This window comes from Xiphophorus hellerii, chromosome 19, assembly GCF_003331165.1.
Source record: "Xiphophorus hellerii strain 12219 chromosome 19, Xiphophorus_hellerii-4.1, whole genome shotgun sequence".
Classification (NCBI taxonomy): Eukaryota; Metazoa; Chordata; class Actinopteri; order Cyprinodontiformes; family Poeciliidae; genus Xiphophorus; species Xiphophorus hellerii.
Genome location: NC_045690.1, coordinates 22,221,447 through 22,235,551, shown reverse-complemented (window position 1 = coordinate 22,235,551; position 14,105 = coordinate 22,221,447). Strand labels below are relative to the sequence as shown.

At 40.2% G+C, this 14,105-nt stretch overlaps 1 protein-coding gene across 4 annotated transcripts in view; it reads right to left on the bottom strand.

The window, feature by feature from the left end:
* pacs2 (phosphofurin acidic cluster sorting protein 2) overlaps nt 1-14,105 on the bottom strand; it is a 69,430-nt gene that overhangs the window by 53,573 nt on the left and 1,752 nt on the right. The window lies entirely within an intron of this gene.

Here is a 14,105-nt window from a genome sequence, read left to right as displayed (position 1 = left end):
GACGGCGGTCATATCACTCATCAGTCGCCCGAGGAGCAAAATGCCAGACGTGACACATGCAGTGGCGCTCCTAATTACTACAATATGTTAGACCTTCGAAGCTCTCCTCCAAGTTTTCCAAAAAAAACCCCAAAAAAACCTGACCTACATTTCTGCTCCGTGCTCTGAATTCAGGAAAAAAAGTTTCTTAAGCTTGAGGGGACTGAAATAGCAGCTTCTCCGCCTTTCCCCGGTTGCAAGCCCCCAGTCAGTCCTGGGAAGAGTTTCTATGGAGGCAGAGGAAGGAAACAAAGTACCAGACATCCTGCTAAATGCAAGGTTGAAGATAGATGCACATCTGCGTACAAGAAGCTAATCAAAACGTCAGTTTATTTCAGTAATCCAATCAAATAAGTGACACTCATAGGAGATGTTCATTCACACCAGCCCTACTTATTCAGGTTTAATCAAACTCTAGAAAGTTGTTTGGGGAGACGTGACTGTGCGGACCAAAGACGCGAACTCTGATCCGTCTAAACACCCACAGTTCAGTTCGGTCGAAGTGAGCTCTAGCGCCATTCGAATTCGTAGGCGGATGCAAGCAGACCGGAGAACAGTTTGTGGCACACAATGACAACTTTCAGTAAAGGTTTTCTAAGAGCACTTTCCTCAGGAGAAGTTTACCTTTTGCTGTGTTTATCGCCAGCAGGCAGCGTATTTCATGTTGTGTTCTGAGTATGTCTGAAGAGGGATGGGGTCATTTAAGGTCAAGTGGTGCTAATGGGAAGGGGCAAACGGTTCTGTATTTTGCTTGGTTTTGGATCCATGTCTGATTTATGTGTGGAAATGACGAGATAATGGGCTTGTACACAAAATAAAAGACTTTATGATTATAAGTAAAATTTAACATCGGCATAGTGAATCTTGATTGAGCGCACGTAAAACCAACGCCTACCAGGAACAACAGCAACCCGCAGCCTAAAATACAGGATACACTTTCTAAAAACCTGCCAAATCTAGTGAGAAGCTGCCTAAAAAAACAGCCAACATGTTTGACCCCTCGAGAAACTTTTATTATCTACAAAAAAGAGGCTAATGACAAATGTAGCAACTTTGTTCTGTTTTATTGAGGACTCTCGCCACAAAAAATCTGAATCGGCCGGTCAGGCTTTTCAAAGATCGGCCAGAAAACTGCAATCGGTGCACCGCTACCATCAACACTGATTGTTCCATTTACATCCCTTATTTTATTACTTATTTATAACTTATTCTAAATTAGCCTCATGTAACATTTGCACTTTATAATAAGCTTAATTTGGGCTTTTCATTCAGCTGCAATGGATAATGTTTAAAACAAACAGAAACAAACACCTGAAATGTGTCATTTTGTGTGGCATTGATCAAGGAAACATGACTTTTCTAATTGAACTACTGACATGAATAAAATGTTTAACAATGTCTTCGTTTGCTGAAATGAACTGAAATTGGGTGAAAACAACATCTAAGGGAAATAAAACCCCAGACACAGTTTACCTGTCACTCTCTGCTGCTGTGGAAACTAATGATGAACATGTTCTGGAATTTTTCCTGGAAAGTCGCTTTTTTTCTGATGACGGAAAGCAACAAACGCGCCCAGAATGGAATTACAAGGTGAGGAACTCACATTCTCCCCCCGGGACCAGCAGGAGAACCGAGCCGACATGAATCAGAACCCGGCACCTTCTGCGCATCGCCATGAATGATGAAGCGCGAGGCTAAACGTTAACATGTGTGTCCTAATCACGTTCAGGCTGATAAACGCAAGTAATGCGTCTCAAGTGAGGCGGAACAAACGAATCCGAGCATCAAACAACAGCCCACGTCGTTTATGTTCTGTGTAATCGGGTGACGGTGAGGATCAAATGGGCACTTCCGTTCCACCGGTTTTCGGTTCAAACTCAACGTCAAAATGGGACAGGAGCTCGTCTCATCTCTCCTAAATTATCTCGTAATTACGTTCAAATCACTCATAGAGGGACGATGCAGCACTAAAAACGAGCTCCACATTTCCCTTTCGACGCCACTAAGCCACAACTGTTGGCGAGCGTAATCTCATCTGCATCTGGCCCAAAGTTTTGACACATCGCTGCTGTTTCAGCCTATTAACCTCATTTTCTTTCTCTTATTATTATTTTTTTTTTACTCCCTGAAAGTGCTGGAGCACGGGAGCAAGTAAACAGGGCCCCGGACGGGCCGTGTAATCACAGAGCTATTTCCATAATACGAGCCACATTTAGAAATAAGGTCACCTCCGGAGTCAACAGTGACAGAAAATCCAGTTTCACACGATGGTGCTCTTCTGAAATGAAATGTGTCTATTAACTGAATTAAGACGGGATTTTGTGGATTTTAGGCCACCAAATGAAGTCTAACATACTTGGACAAAGGGAAAATTATGCCAACTACAGAGTCTTTAAACTTTTTTCCAACCACAAACTATATAAAAAAATCTTGTTTTTTTTATAGAAATTTACAGAAGAAAAACAAAAAGAATGATAAAATCAGAAAATGTTCACAAATATATACACCGGGGATCTGTGACCTCTATAACCCTGACACCATTCTTGCCTGCTGTTCGGCTGAACAAAATTGGCTAAGCTTGTTTTAATTGCATCTATGACATTTGTTTCATTTTTTAAATTAAAGAACAACTAATTTTGTTTTTGTTTTAGGTTTAATATCTTTTCTTCAATGCCAAAATGATGCAAAAATGAACAAAAGACTACTTTGGAACCTATTGACAATAACATTACTTTATAAAATGAGTGTATTCCTTATCTTATTAGTTATTCTTTGTGGGAATGTTACAGTATGTGTATAAACTGCTAAAACTAGCATTTTTACAAATTTTTATTTTTATTTTTTTTGTAAAAATGAAGAACAAATCAAACTTCACAGTGATGGGTGATGCTGCGTTTCACATTAAATCCCAATAAAGTCCCCTTGAAGTTTGGTTGCAATATTACAAATAGCAAAATCAATATGCCTACGTTTTGCAAAGCACAATAAGGTCCAGCTGTAGACATTTAGTAAAGAGATAGGATTGAGCTAAAGATGAAAACATGAAATTAAATAAAGATTGCAAACATTGAATGTAACATAGAAAAGAAACTGTAGACCCTGTAGCTTGCATTGCTGTCGTCTTTTCTCCTTGATTCTGTATACAGCTTTAAAAATGAAAACTGATAACTAAGTTAAAGCCTCCTTCACTTCATGTCAGACAACTTGGGAACATGCGTAAACACAACACTGACATGACATCTCCTCAAAGAACACCTTATCTGAACAGTTGCTTATTTAAAGTCCTTTGTATACTTCCCCAGAGTCCCTATAAAAACATATGTTTGATAAGCTCCTCTTCTGCTCAGGCAGTCCAGTCTGCTCTGACCGGTTCACATCAGCCGCCTGGTAGGACACAGACTAACGTTTTGAATCTGTTACACTAAAACGTATATCTTTAGATAAGAATCATAAAACAATCCCCTGAGCATATAATGAAGAGTACAGACAAAAAAAAAAACTGTTTAATGTCGTTGTTGGGTCACACAGTGGTCAGTAAGTGGCATTTTGTGTATAACACTAAAAACATCTGAATGAGGATTCAATTGGAATCGACTGGAATTAGAAGATTTTTAACCCTGATTGGTGACCGACTGGTTAGAAGCTTGAAAATCTGATCTATTTTTGATCAGCAAACACACCATGGCTAAACGCTACCATGTTGCCCTAGCAACAAACTTTTGCTGCACCGAGAAGACAATGATAGTAATTTTCAGAAGAGATATAGTCTTTCAGAAATATCGTAATTAATCTACGCACAGAGGGCAATGCTAACTATGCTAAGCATGCTAATGTTATGCTTTAATTGTACATTTTTCTCTGCTTTTAAATCATAGCTGAGTTCAGTTTTACACCCACAACTACCTCTCATTCACACAGGGAGACAGCGTTTACTTTTAATTTTTAATACACCATTCATTTATTTATTACAACAAACGTCAGTGTAGTCAGCTTAAACAAGTTTAAATGAATCTGGACTTTTATTGTGAAAAACCTGCCTGATTCATCTGCGTCTGCATCCTGTGCTGAAGGATTAATAAGCATGCTACAGTGAATTCTTAGTGCAAGCACTTATCCATGGTACAATGTGTAATACATTATGCATAAGGACGTGCTTGGTTAAAAACTAAATGGAGCAAGACGTCCAGGTACTTTTGGCCAACTGCATTTTGGCGTAATTTCTGAAATTTCTGTTTTAAAGTAGATCCTGCAAATCACCCGCACCTGTGAAAACATGTATGGTTATCATCTTAGCTCACAGTTTTTATGAACATTTACCACGGAGTTACTCATAACCACAAGTGATGCTTTCTAATACACAAAGTGGTCTAGTAGTCACACTGCTCCACCATCTAACCAACAAATAAAAGATCAGAACTCAGTCTTTATTTGTGTTTCTTCCTGTGTGATTCAGAAATATCTAGTTTAATTAGATGACCGCATTATGGATTAAGGATTCAGGAGTACTTTAATATTAGGTGGAGAAAAAACCCCCACCTAAAACATTCCCTGCAGGCTGCCTTTGAATATCCAGACAGAATGTCTTTAATGAGCTGAAGATTAAATTAACTGCTGCGGATGTGAAGGGTAGAGTAACTTTACTGAGTCAGAGCGCTGATAAGGCTTTGGGTTCAGATAGCTGGCCTTTAGTCTGCTGTCCTTCACTTTGAGGTTTGTTTGGGCTAAAAGACGAGCACATCGGAGCGCTTTGTCCTTGAAGTGAACACTGGCGACAGCCGGTTAAGGTCGGATGACCTCTGGAGCCTCAAAACTTAAAGATGAGCCAATGTAATGAAAGCAACAGTTATGTTTGGGTTATTTAATCAAAAGAGTTTATTCCTTCTCTTACCATCAACCAGCTACCACCTTGGCTGTGTTTCCGCTACAAATGTCAGCAAAAATGTGTCGATATTCGACTAATGTTTAAAAAACAACAACAACAAAAACACACAATTTCGCAATTGTGGTATTTCCATTGGATTAGAAACGCAATTAAAATCGCAGGTGAATACGTTTGTTCATGTGATAAGTGATTAAAAAAACATGCCGCGCCGTCATCCTCCTAGCACTTCCTGTCATCCTCTTCTTGTTTTCTGCCAGTGTCAAACATCCGAGTCATGTGACTCCTGTGATGCGAAAAAAGTGTTTCCATTGCAGATTTTTTGAAATACACAAATTTTGACGCGGAAAACCACTTCGTCTCGTCCCAGCGCAAAAACTTGACGTATTTCGTATAAGCGGATGTATTTTTTGTAATTCCAAGTTGCACAATTACATGGTCAGTGGAGATGCAGGAACAGAGTTGCTCTATCAGCTTAATTTATTGAAAACACACAAAGAGTATACAACGCCTGTCGTACGCCGGCCTTTTGTTGTGCTCCCGGTTTGTTTGCTTCTGCACAGATATTATCAACTTCACAGAAACCAAACATTGTCTGTGGGGAAATAATAGGAGAGCACAACAGAGCAGATAGTGAGACGGGGAGGCAGGTGTGCATGAGGCATGAGGGAGGTCAGCAGGAGGCAAAATTGATCGGACTGCAGAGTCACAAAGCATCTCAGATGTATGCCGAGTGCGTCTGGTGAGAAGATGACCGTCCTTTTCCGTACTGAACTCTCTGTCCTCCTAACCCAGCTGCAGCAGCACCCTGATTTAACTTTCAAAGGACCCGGTGGTGAAACACTTTAAAAATATCTGCGTGCAAAGTCATTTCTCATCCATTTCACTCCACTGTCATCCTCCATCCATCTACTTACGGGGTCGGTATATATAAAGACCATGTGGATTAAAGACTTAGTCATCAGGCTTGAGAAATACATTTGTAGGGTCTTGAAAAGCTCACAGGTTCATCAAGAAGGATTAGAAGAGTGGAGAAGCCAGGAACTATCAGAACATTTTCAGAAGACGTGGCCACAGCTAAGCCTAAAGTGTCTGCAACACAGATGAAAAAAATCCATGCTTTCCAAAAGAAAAGAAAAAAAAAAACTATGGCATCTAATAAAGAAGAGGTACACACATCTCCAGATTGCACCTGTTGCAGGATTGTTGAAAAGTAAAACGATTGAAAATGTATTTATAAGAAGAGAGCTATGTGGTCAGTAAAAAGTAGGGATGTACCAACATGAACATTTGAGGAGATATTGATATGCGACATCAATATTGCCGTTATGGCTAATGACCAATATTTATTGATATGATATATATTTCACTACCTTTGTGACGCCTTGAAAAACATCAACCTCTGACTTCACCGCTGCTTCTCTGCTTTATAACTTCTCACAATTCTGCGCTGCATGACTGTCACATGATGAGAGAAATACTGCATGACCAACCTCCAGAAACAAACGGCAACAAGATGGACATACAGTAAGTATCGGTTGTTAATATCAGTCCGGTTTTATTTATCAGACAAATAACGACATGCTAAAAATGACTAATATCGACCGACACCGGTGTTGGTACCGATATATTGCGCATTCTTAGTCCATACTCTCTCAAAAAAGAAAAAACATTCTATGTCATCCAAGTAGAGGAGAGGTTTGCACATCTCCAGATTGCACCTATTGCAGTGTTTCTGAAATAAGATTGTTAAAAAGAAGGATGATGGAAAAAGTATTTATGAGAAGAGAGGATGGAAAGAAGCAAGAGCAGCATAGGTTTTACAATGTTATTACAGAAGCAGCATAAAAACGACTTCAGCTCAGGATGAAGGGTAAAGGGCACAAATTTTGAACTTGAATTTTCTCTCCTCTTAACTCACAGAGTGCTGAGATAGATTAGAATTATGGTAAAAATATGTAATATGCTCTAAACAACAACAACAAAAAACTGCCTGACCCGCTTCCTCTTGTGCTGCTGAGAAGCTGATGGAGCCCAAACTGACAGAACAGGTTAAGAAACCTCCTAGATTTAAAAAAATAATAATTTGTACTTTTAAATAAGGTTCTAGGCTTCTGAGTGCTTTTGTGGGGCCACGGCGAAATAAAGCAAACTTACAAACATCGGTACGGAACAAGGCCTGGACTGCAGGACAACAAAAGCCACAAAGGGAACATGAAACAATGGGACGCTTTCACAGCCCCCCGTCCGTCCTACTCTAAATTCCCGCAGTGTGACTACCCGGCAGCCCGGGGCACAAAAGAGCAAGTGTCTCCCCGCCGCTCAAAGCGACATCTCAGCACTCTCGCCTCCAACAGGCCCAAATACGACAGCCTACGGGCTCCAGCTGCCACCCGAGGGCCCGTTCAATCCGCCTCTGTCTCTGAAATTGGCCCCGTATCTGGCAGCACTTAGCCTCTCTCGCCTGTGGGCTGACGGGCAAACAGAGAGAGCGAGGGAAAAAAAAGAAAAATGCAACTGATGCCCACTTCAGAGACGCTATTATGAAGCGCAGCTCGTCGCTCTAGGGGTTTTCAAGAGCTGAGAGACTTCAGCGGGCGAACTGCGAGGAAAGGAGAGTCTGATTGCGTAAGCGGGGGGGAAACAAGGTCTTTCGTGGAAATGTCCATCTGAAGGAATTGGGTGCAATTATGTGAACAGAATGAGAGGGCCGCAGCCATAAAAAGCCAAGGAGAATGCTAATTTAGACGTCTCTGAAGGAGAAGTGACGCAGCTTAACGATAGCTTTCACACTGACGCTCACAGTGTCTCAGACGAGACTCTCAGGAAGACCACTGATGATAAGGACCTGATGGAAATTCAAGTTAGAGTAGCACTACCTCAGTATAGCTTTTACTGAAGTAAAAAGTAGCTGTCCAAGAAATGACTCAAATAAGAGTAAAAAAATGTATTTGGTAAAAAGGAGACGTGAGTAACTGATCAAAACACCATTTCATATTAAAAAATTACATCATCAGACAGACCAAAATATATATCGAAATTTTTGTATTTTATTTATTTATGGATTTATACTTATTTGAATTAGAACGACGCATATGAATCAACATGTCAGCAGCAAGCATCAAAGTAAAAATGCCAGAGCAGCAATACTTTATAATCAAGTGAAAGTACAACATAGTGAAAGGACTCCTAAAAGTACCGGTATACGTTTTCCAGAAAGTTACTAAAGTATATATGAGTAAGTTTATCTCTGGTAGTGATTTTTCCTTCTATTTCTGCATTTCTCCTCAAAGACAGACCAGAGATCTCATTAGCGCCTGGTTCTAACATCTAAAACTGCTCTGAGATCACTGGTCCTCAACCCAGAAACCATTAAGGTAGATTAAGACCCCCGCACCACACACACACACACACACACACACACACACCCACCCACACACACACACCCATACGCACACGCACACACACACACACACACACACCAACACACACACACCCCCACACACACACTCCCGCCCTTATTGGCAGGTAATTATGAAGCGTCCTCAGCGTGTGGCGGCACGTGTCCCAGCGTGACTCTGGGAAACGTGAGATCTGTGCAGAGGCAGCACATCGTTAAGCCTCCCACCCCAACAGTCCCGGACCTGGGAGACCGCCGCGCCACGGCGACCGGCTTTAACAAGATGGCACCAGGTGAGCAGCGCGCTTCCACATGACTCACACAAGTCTGATGGAGAGGCAAACAGTGGCACTTAATAATCTTGGCTAAAAATAATAGATAAATGTTTCTAAATACACGCATAATAACAAAAAGTAGATTTGAGCAGTTGGAGTATTTGCAATGAACAGAATAAAACGTCTCAAAAAAAGTACCAGTGATTTTTTTTTTTTTTTTAGATACACAAGCGCATCTTAATAAATTGGAATGTTATTGAAAAGTTAATTTATGTCAGTAACTCTAAGTGAAAAGCAGGGCTGGACGATATGGCTGAAAAACGTATCGAGATATCAGCATTTCATATCAGCCGATATTGATAATAATTGATTTTTTTGTTTGTTTGTTTTAAATATCTGGAATACTGCCAAACATCTGAGTTTCGGCGTGACTTCTCTACAGTTTTCACTTTGTGTCGTTTTACATGTTTATGCCGTTTTGGGGCACAGTGGTGAAACATGAAACTGTGGGTCACTCAATAGGTTGTTGCTAGGTAACCAAAGAGTGAGTGAGTTAGTCGATACCACCAACCTAGCTTAGCTAGGCTGAGAGAGGTTGAGCAGCTAAAGCGTTTCCTCTACTTACATTCCCCAGAATGCTGTGCGGTTCAGGATCAAAGTTCAATGAAATTATTGAATATTCTACCAGAAGTATTATTCATTGATATTGATCACGTCTGTATCGCGATATGCATCGTTATCAATTTATTGTAAAGCCCTAGTTAAGAGCATTATATTGATCAATTCAACACAAACTGATGTTTCTAAGCCTTTCTTTCTGTTAACGGTGGGGATTTTCTGCTTACAGTGAATGAAAACATGACAATTTAGATTTTGATATTACATCAGACCAACAACAAACATTTTGAATACAGAAACGTAGGCTTAATGAAAAGTATATTTATTACCTGCTGAAAGGTTTCCATTTACAAAAAGCTACTTTTAGTCTGAACAACTGGTCTCATCAGAAAGCACATATTCGGATTAACTGAGATGTGCCTGTAGTTTTCTTTACATTAGGTTGGAAATTGTGTGCCTTTTTTCTCTCCATTATTTTCCACCAATATCTACATTCCATCGAAGATTTTACAAAACCTGTATGTTTTGCCTTATTTTACAACCTAAAACTAGAAATAAAATGGTGGTTGTTGCACAAAATAACACATTTCCTACAGTAGCTATTTATCCAAAATTATAAATTGTCTTTTTATTTTTTTTTTAAATTTCAAGCAACACTTGCAACTCTAAACGAGCGTAATTTAGGTGGACTGAGGGCAAAATTGGCTCTTGGAGTTGTAAAGGTTGCAGTTGCTCTACGACTCAAAACATTCGTGAAGCGGCAGCAAAAGTCCCATCAGTTTGGATACTAATATCAATCTGGGCAAGGTTTCTGAAAACAGATGAAAAAGCACACTAATCCGTCATTTTTCACGCCTGCAGGCACTTTTAACACTTTTTGTTTCATTACGAGCCGTAATCATCAAAATGAAAGCTGGCTGATCCAAATTAATGGGCCTTTACTCAATGTCAGAGAAAAGAGGATTTTATTGCTGAAGAAATGACACGTTCGTGCAAATTCTGTTCCAGACACTGCAGCGGTGCGGCGCAGATCTTTTGATTCCACTTGACATTGTTTTTTCATAAACTTAGAGGGATTTTGTGCGATAAGTCGACTTGCGGCATAAATCTGACATAGTAAAAAAAAAAAGTTGAGTTAAAATTTTCTTTCACAAAATAAATCTAGCTATATCAGATTGAATGAAAGTATCAAAGGTTGCACTCGAGCAGCTTCACAATTTCCAGCTTTTTTGTGTTGGATTATCACATAACACGGGGAGGTCCAAAGTGTGGCCCAGGGGCCATTTGTGGCCTTTGAAATGACTTTGATCGGCCCCGCCGACCACAAGTCAAGAAGGGAAAAATGACACTAGAAAACAAAACGATGACCCCAAAAATTTGGAAATGGTCTGTTTTTCTTCTAATAAGGTAAACAGTAGGAAGTCTTTTTTTGTGTTTTTCATCTTTGAGGATTTATATTTCATTTAAAAAACTGTTCATTTTTGAGACAAATCAAAATACACTCATTTATGTAAGCCACAAACTGAATTAATTTTGTGGCTTTTTCAGTTTAAATCTGCCAAATGTTTGGACACCACTGACATAACATTTCAGTAAGCGATTAAAGTTTGTGGTCGCAGTGCAAAGTAACTTTTTATCCATCCCATTTTTGTTCACCTCTTTGTTTCCTTTTCCGTTTTCTATACAACACGGATGGAAATATCTCATCAGCCGTTCCAACGACACAATCAAACCCCGTCGAAGTCTTTCAATTATTGAAGCAAATCTTCAGCGAATAAATACGCCACCAAGAACGCCATCCCTGTTCTGAGGTGCTTCCAGAAAAATGGCTTAGGATAAAATACAAAATGTTCACAACATTGAGCCACATTTGAATAAATCACATTAAAACGTCAAACGCAGCAGCAGTTTGTTTTTCCACCGATTTATAGGCTGTAAAATCCTCCGGTGACTTCACTGCACTGCAGTAAGGAGGTGGTTGTTCGTCGTCGTACAGAACTATTCAAACCTTTCCACGTTTTCTCACATTGCAATCGCAAATGTAAAAAAAACCCCCCAAAAAAACGACACCGGTCGTTTACCGTTACTCACTTCTGATCCGAAAATGAGAAGCTACCAAGACTGACGACCAACATGTGGGAGAAGGCGCTCTGGTCACATGAGACCAAACTTAAACTTTACATGCAAAACACTCGTGTGGCGGAAAACAAACACTCCACATCACCCCGAACAGAAGAACAAAGACAGATGCCACAGTGAAACACGGCGTTCAGTCCCTACAGGACGTTGTGAAGTTCTTTGGGGGGATTGTTGCAGACTTAAAATGGCTGATTTTGCAACACCTTTTCCAAAAAGTTGAGACTTTTCTGACGGTTTACTTTTCCCATTAAAAAACAAATCCCCGGAAAGGACTGGATTTTTAATTCAAGTCGCTTCTTGAAACAGCAAACTTAATACAAATCAAACCATGTTCCGAGGAGTCGTCAAAGTGCAAAAGAACTCCATGTTGGTCATTAAAGTTAACATGAACTGCTGGCACAGTAGAAACAAATCCTAAGGAAAACATCTCAAAATGTTTTTTTCCAAAAACAAACCAAGAACAAAAGAAAGGCAAAAGCTATCGTTTAGCGTCACACATGCTGTCAACTTCCAGGAAACAGGAAGTTAAATCAGAAGGCGGCTAAGCGGATTGGTCAAAATTCAGCCGAGTTGCAGTGATTGGTGAGAAAAGAAGGAAATACAAAAACAACAACAAAAAAAACCATCAAGGTGATTGGGCAGATTTGGTCCAAAGTTGCGATGACTGGTGAAAGTCATGCAGTGAATTTACAAAAATAATAAAAATAATAATAGTACATCAAACTCACAAAGCTTTTAAAGAAACTCAAAGATTCTTTACAAGGGGAAAATAATTATGTAGTTGCGATCGCAACGAAGATGAAGATGAACGACGTTAAAGACAGGATTTACAGGTGTACTTTCCTAGACTGACCCTACAAACAGCCATGGTCAGAACGTGTGTTAGATTCTTGATTGTATCTGACATCTTTACTTTGACTGGGCCAATCTGTGACAACACTTGAGACCTGACGTCAACATATGCTCCCCATCCAGTCTGACTGAACTCGAGCTGTTTTATGAAGAAGAATGAGGTAAAAGGTCAAACTCTGGACGCACACAAATGGAAGAGCAAAAAGACTCGAAGCCAATGGTTTAACAAAGCGTTCCTTCAGGGGGCGCTGCATTAAAAAAGAGCAATCAATAAATTACTATTACTCACTGTTTTGTGTTGCTCTAGTGCAGCAGTGTCAAACTCATTTCCGTTTTGAGCCACATAAAAAATCTGAATGTTCTTAAAGGGCCGGCTGTGCCAGAATACATTGAGGAAACCAAATAAATATCAATAGCCGATCCTTCAAGAGTTTGAGATTTTTTAGTGGTTTTTTGCAATCATAATTACAGATCTTGTGGCGCCAACTTAGAAATCTTTGTAAGGAATTTTTGTGATATTTGTTAAATGTGACTTTTTATTGTGGACTATACGTTGGCATCATGAAAGGCTGAGGCAGCAGTCACTTAAACTCAATGTTTTAGACCAATCTTGAGAAAACTTGCAGTAAAATCAGAACGAAATGTGGAGATGTGTTCATTTTGAATTTTGCACATTTGTGAAAAACTGGAGGGACTTATTGATGTAATTTTGGAGTCTAGAGGGCCAAATGAAAAGCTACGGCGGGCCAAATTTGGCACCCGGGGCCTTGAGTTTGTGCCTACAGCCTAGAAAGTCAAACAACTGAAAACAGCCGCAAGCGTCACCCTGATACGATCCAAACTGAACAGTTTTGCAGCAAAAGACGCAAAAACCAGTGAATCCAGCTTGACTGAGGACCAGACTGTGGTTGTGCCACTGGGTCAACAAGCTGGGATCCCGCGGCCTCCACTCTGACCGACAGAACTCAATACGAGGCTGCAGCCTTTCGGGAAAAGACAACAGCAGCGACAACTTCTCACTGTCTGCTCCTAACCGAAGCGGCCCGGTGGACGAAATGAGAGCGTGAGCCGACTGGGCCGTGAAGTAACGCGGCTGCCGACAGGCTGCCGAGGAGCGAGCGCGTCTGTTTTAGTTACAGAGGCATTTCATCTGCTCATCCGGTCTGCTGAATGATATCACAGCCACGCTGTTCCTGGAAATGAATTGGTCTCGTTTCAGCTAAAAGCCACGCGATGGGCTGTCCGTTGAAGGCATTAAATTAAGAGGATAGAGGGGGGGGGAGCCGAGAAGAGGGAGTCATCACTTTGGAAAAAAAATTTAATAATAATAATTAAAAACACACACCCAAATTCCCACATTAATTAAGGCTTCTTTTTTTTCTTAAGTCAGACAGGAGGAGGTCGTTCTGACCTCGACTAATAAGGTTTTGACTCTGATTTTAGGGCAGTAGATGGAGTTTAATTACTTGAGCATAAGGTGATTTAAAGCAATAACAAGCTCTGGCATCATCAACGGTCTAATGCAATAAACACATTGCGAGTTGAATTATTTATGTCGCGTTCGAGGATTCAGATGGTTTCAGCAGGCAAAGCAAAATTACAAGATCAGAGAACAAGACTGTTAATACGTCTGCAGACTATAAACATGTTACAAGGCGGGTTACTTTGCTTTATGATGACAGAGAAGGACATGAATGAAATGAAAACTTTTTTCTTAAATATTAACCCGATCTTTCACAGATGAACTTCTCAAGTATGCTGAAGAATATGACCACAAAGAAGCACAACTCTGATCAAGAAAAACAAAACGTGCCATTTTATTAGACACAACAAATTTGATACGCGTGAGAAGCAAATCTCGGTGCGGCAGGCGAATCGATCATATCATCAATTTACCGATTTC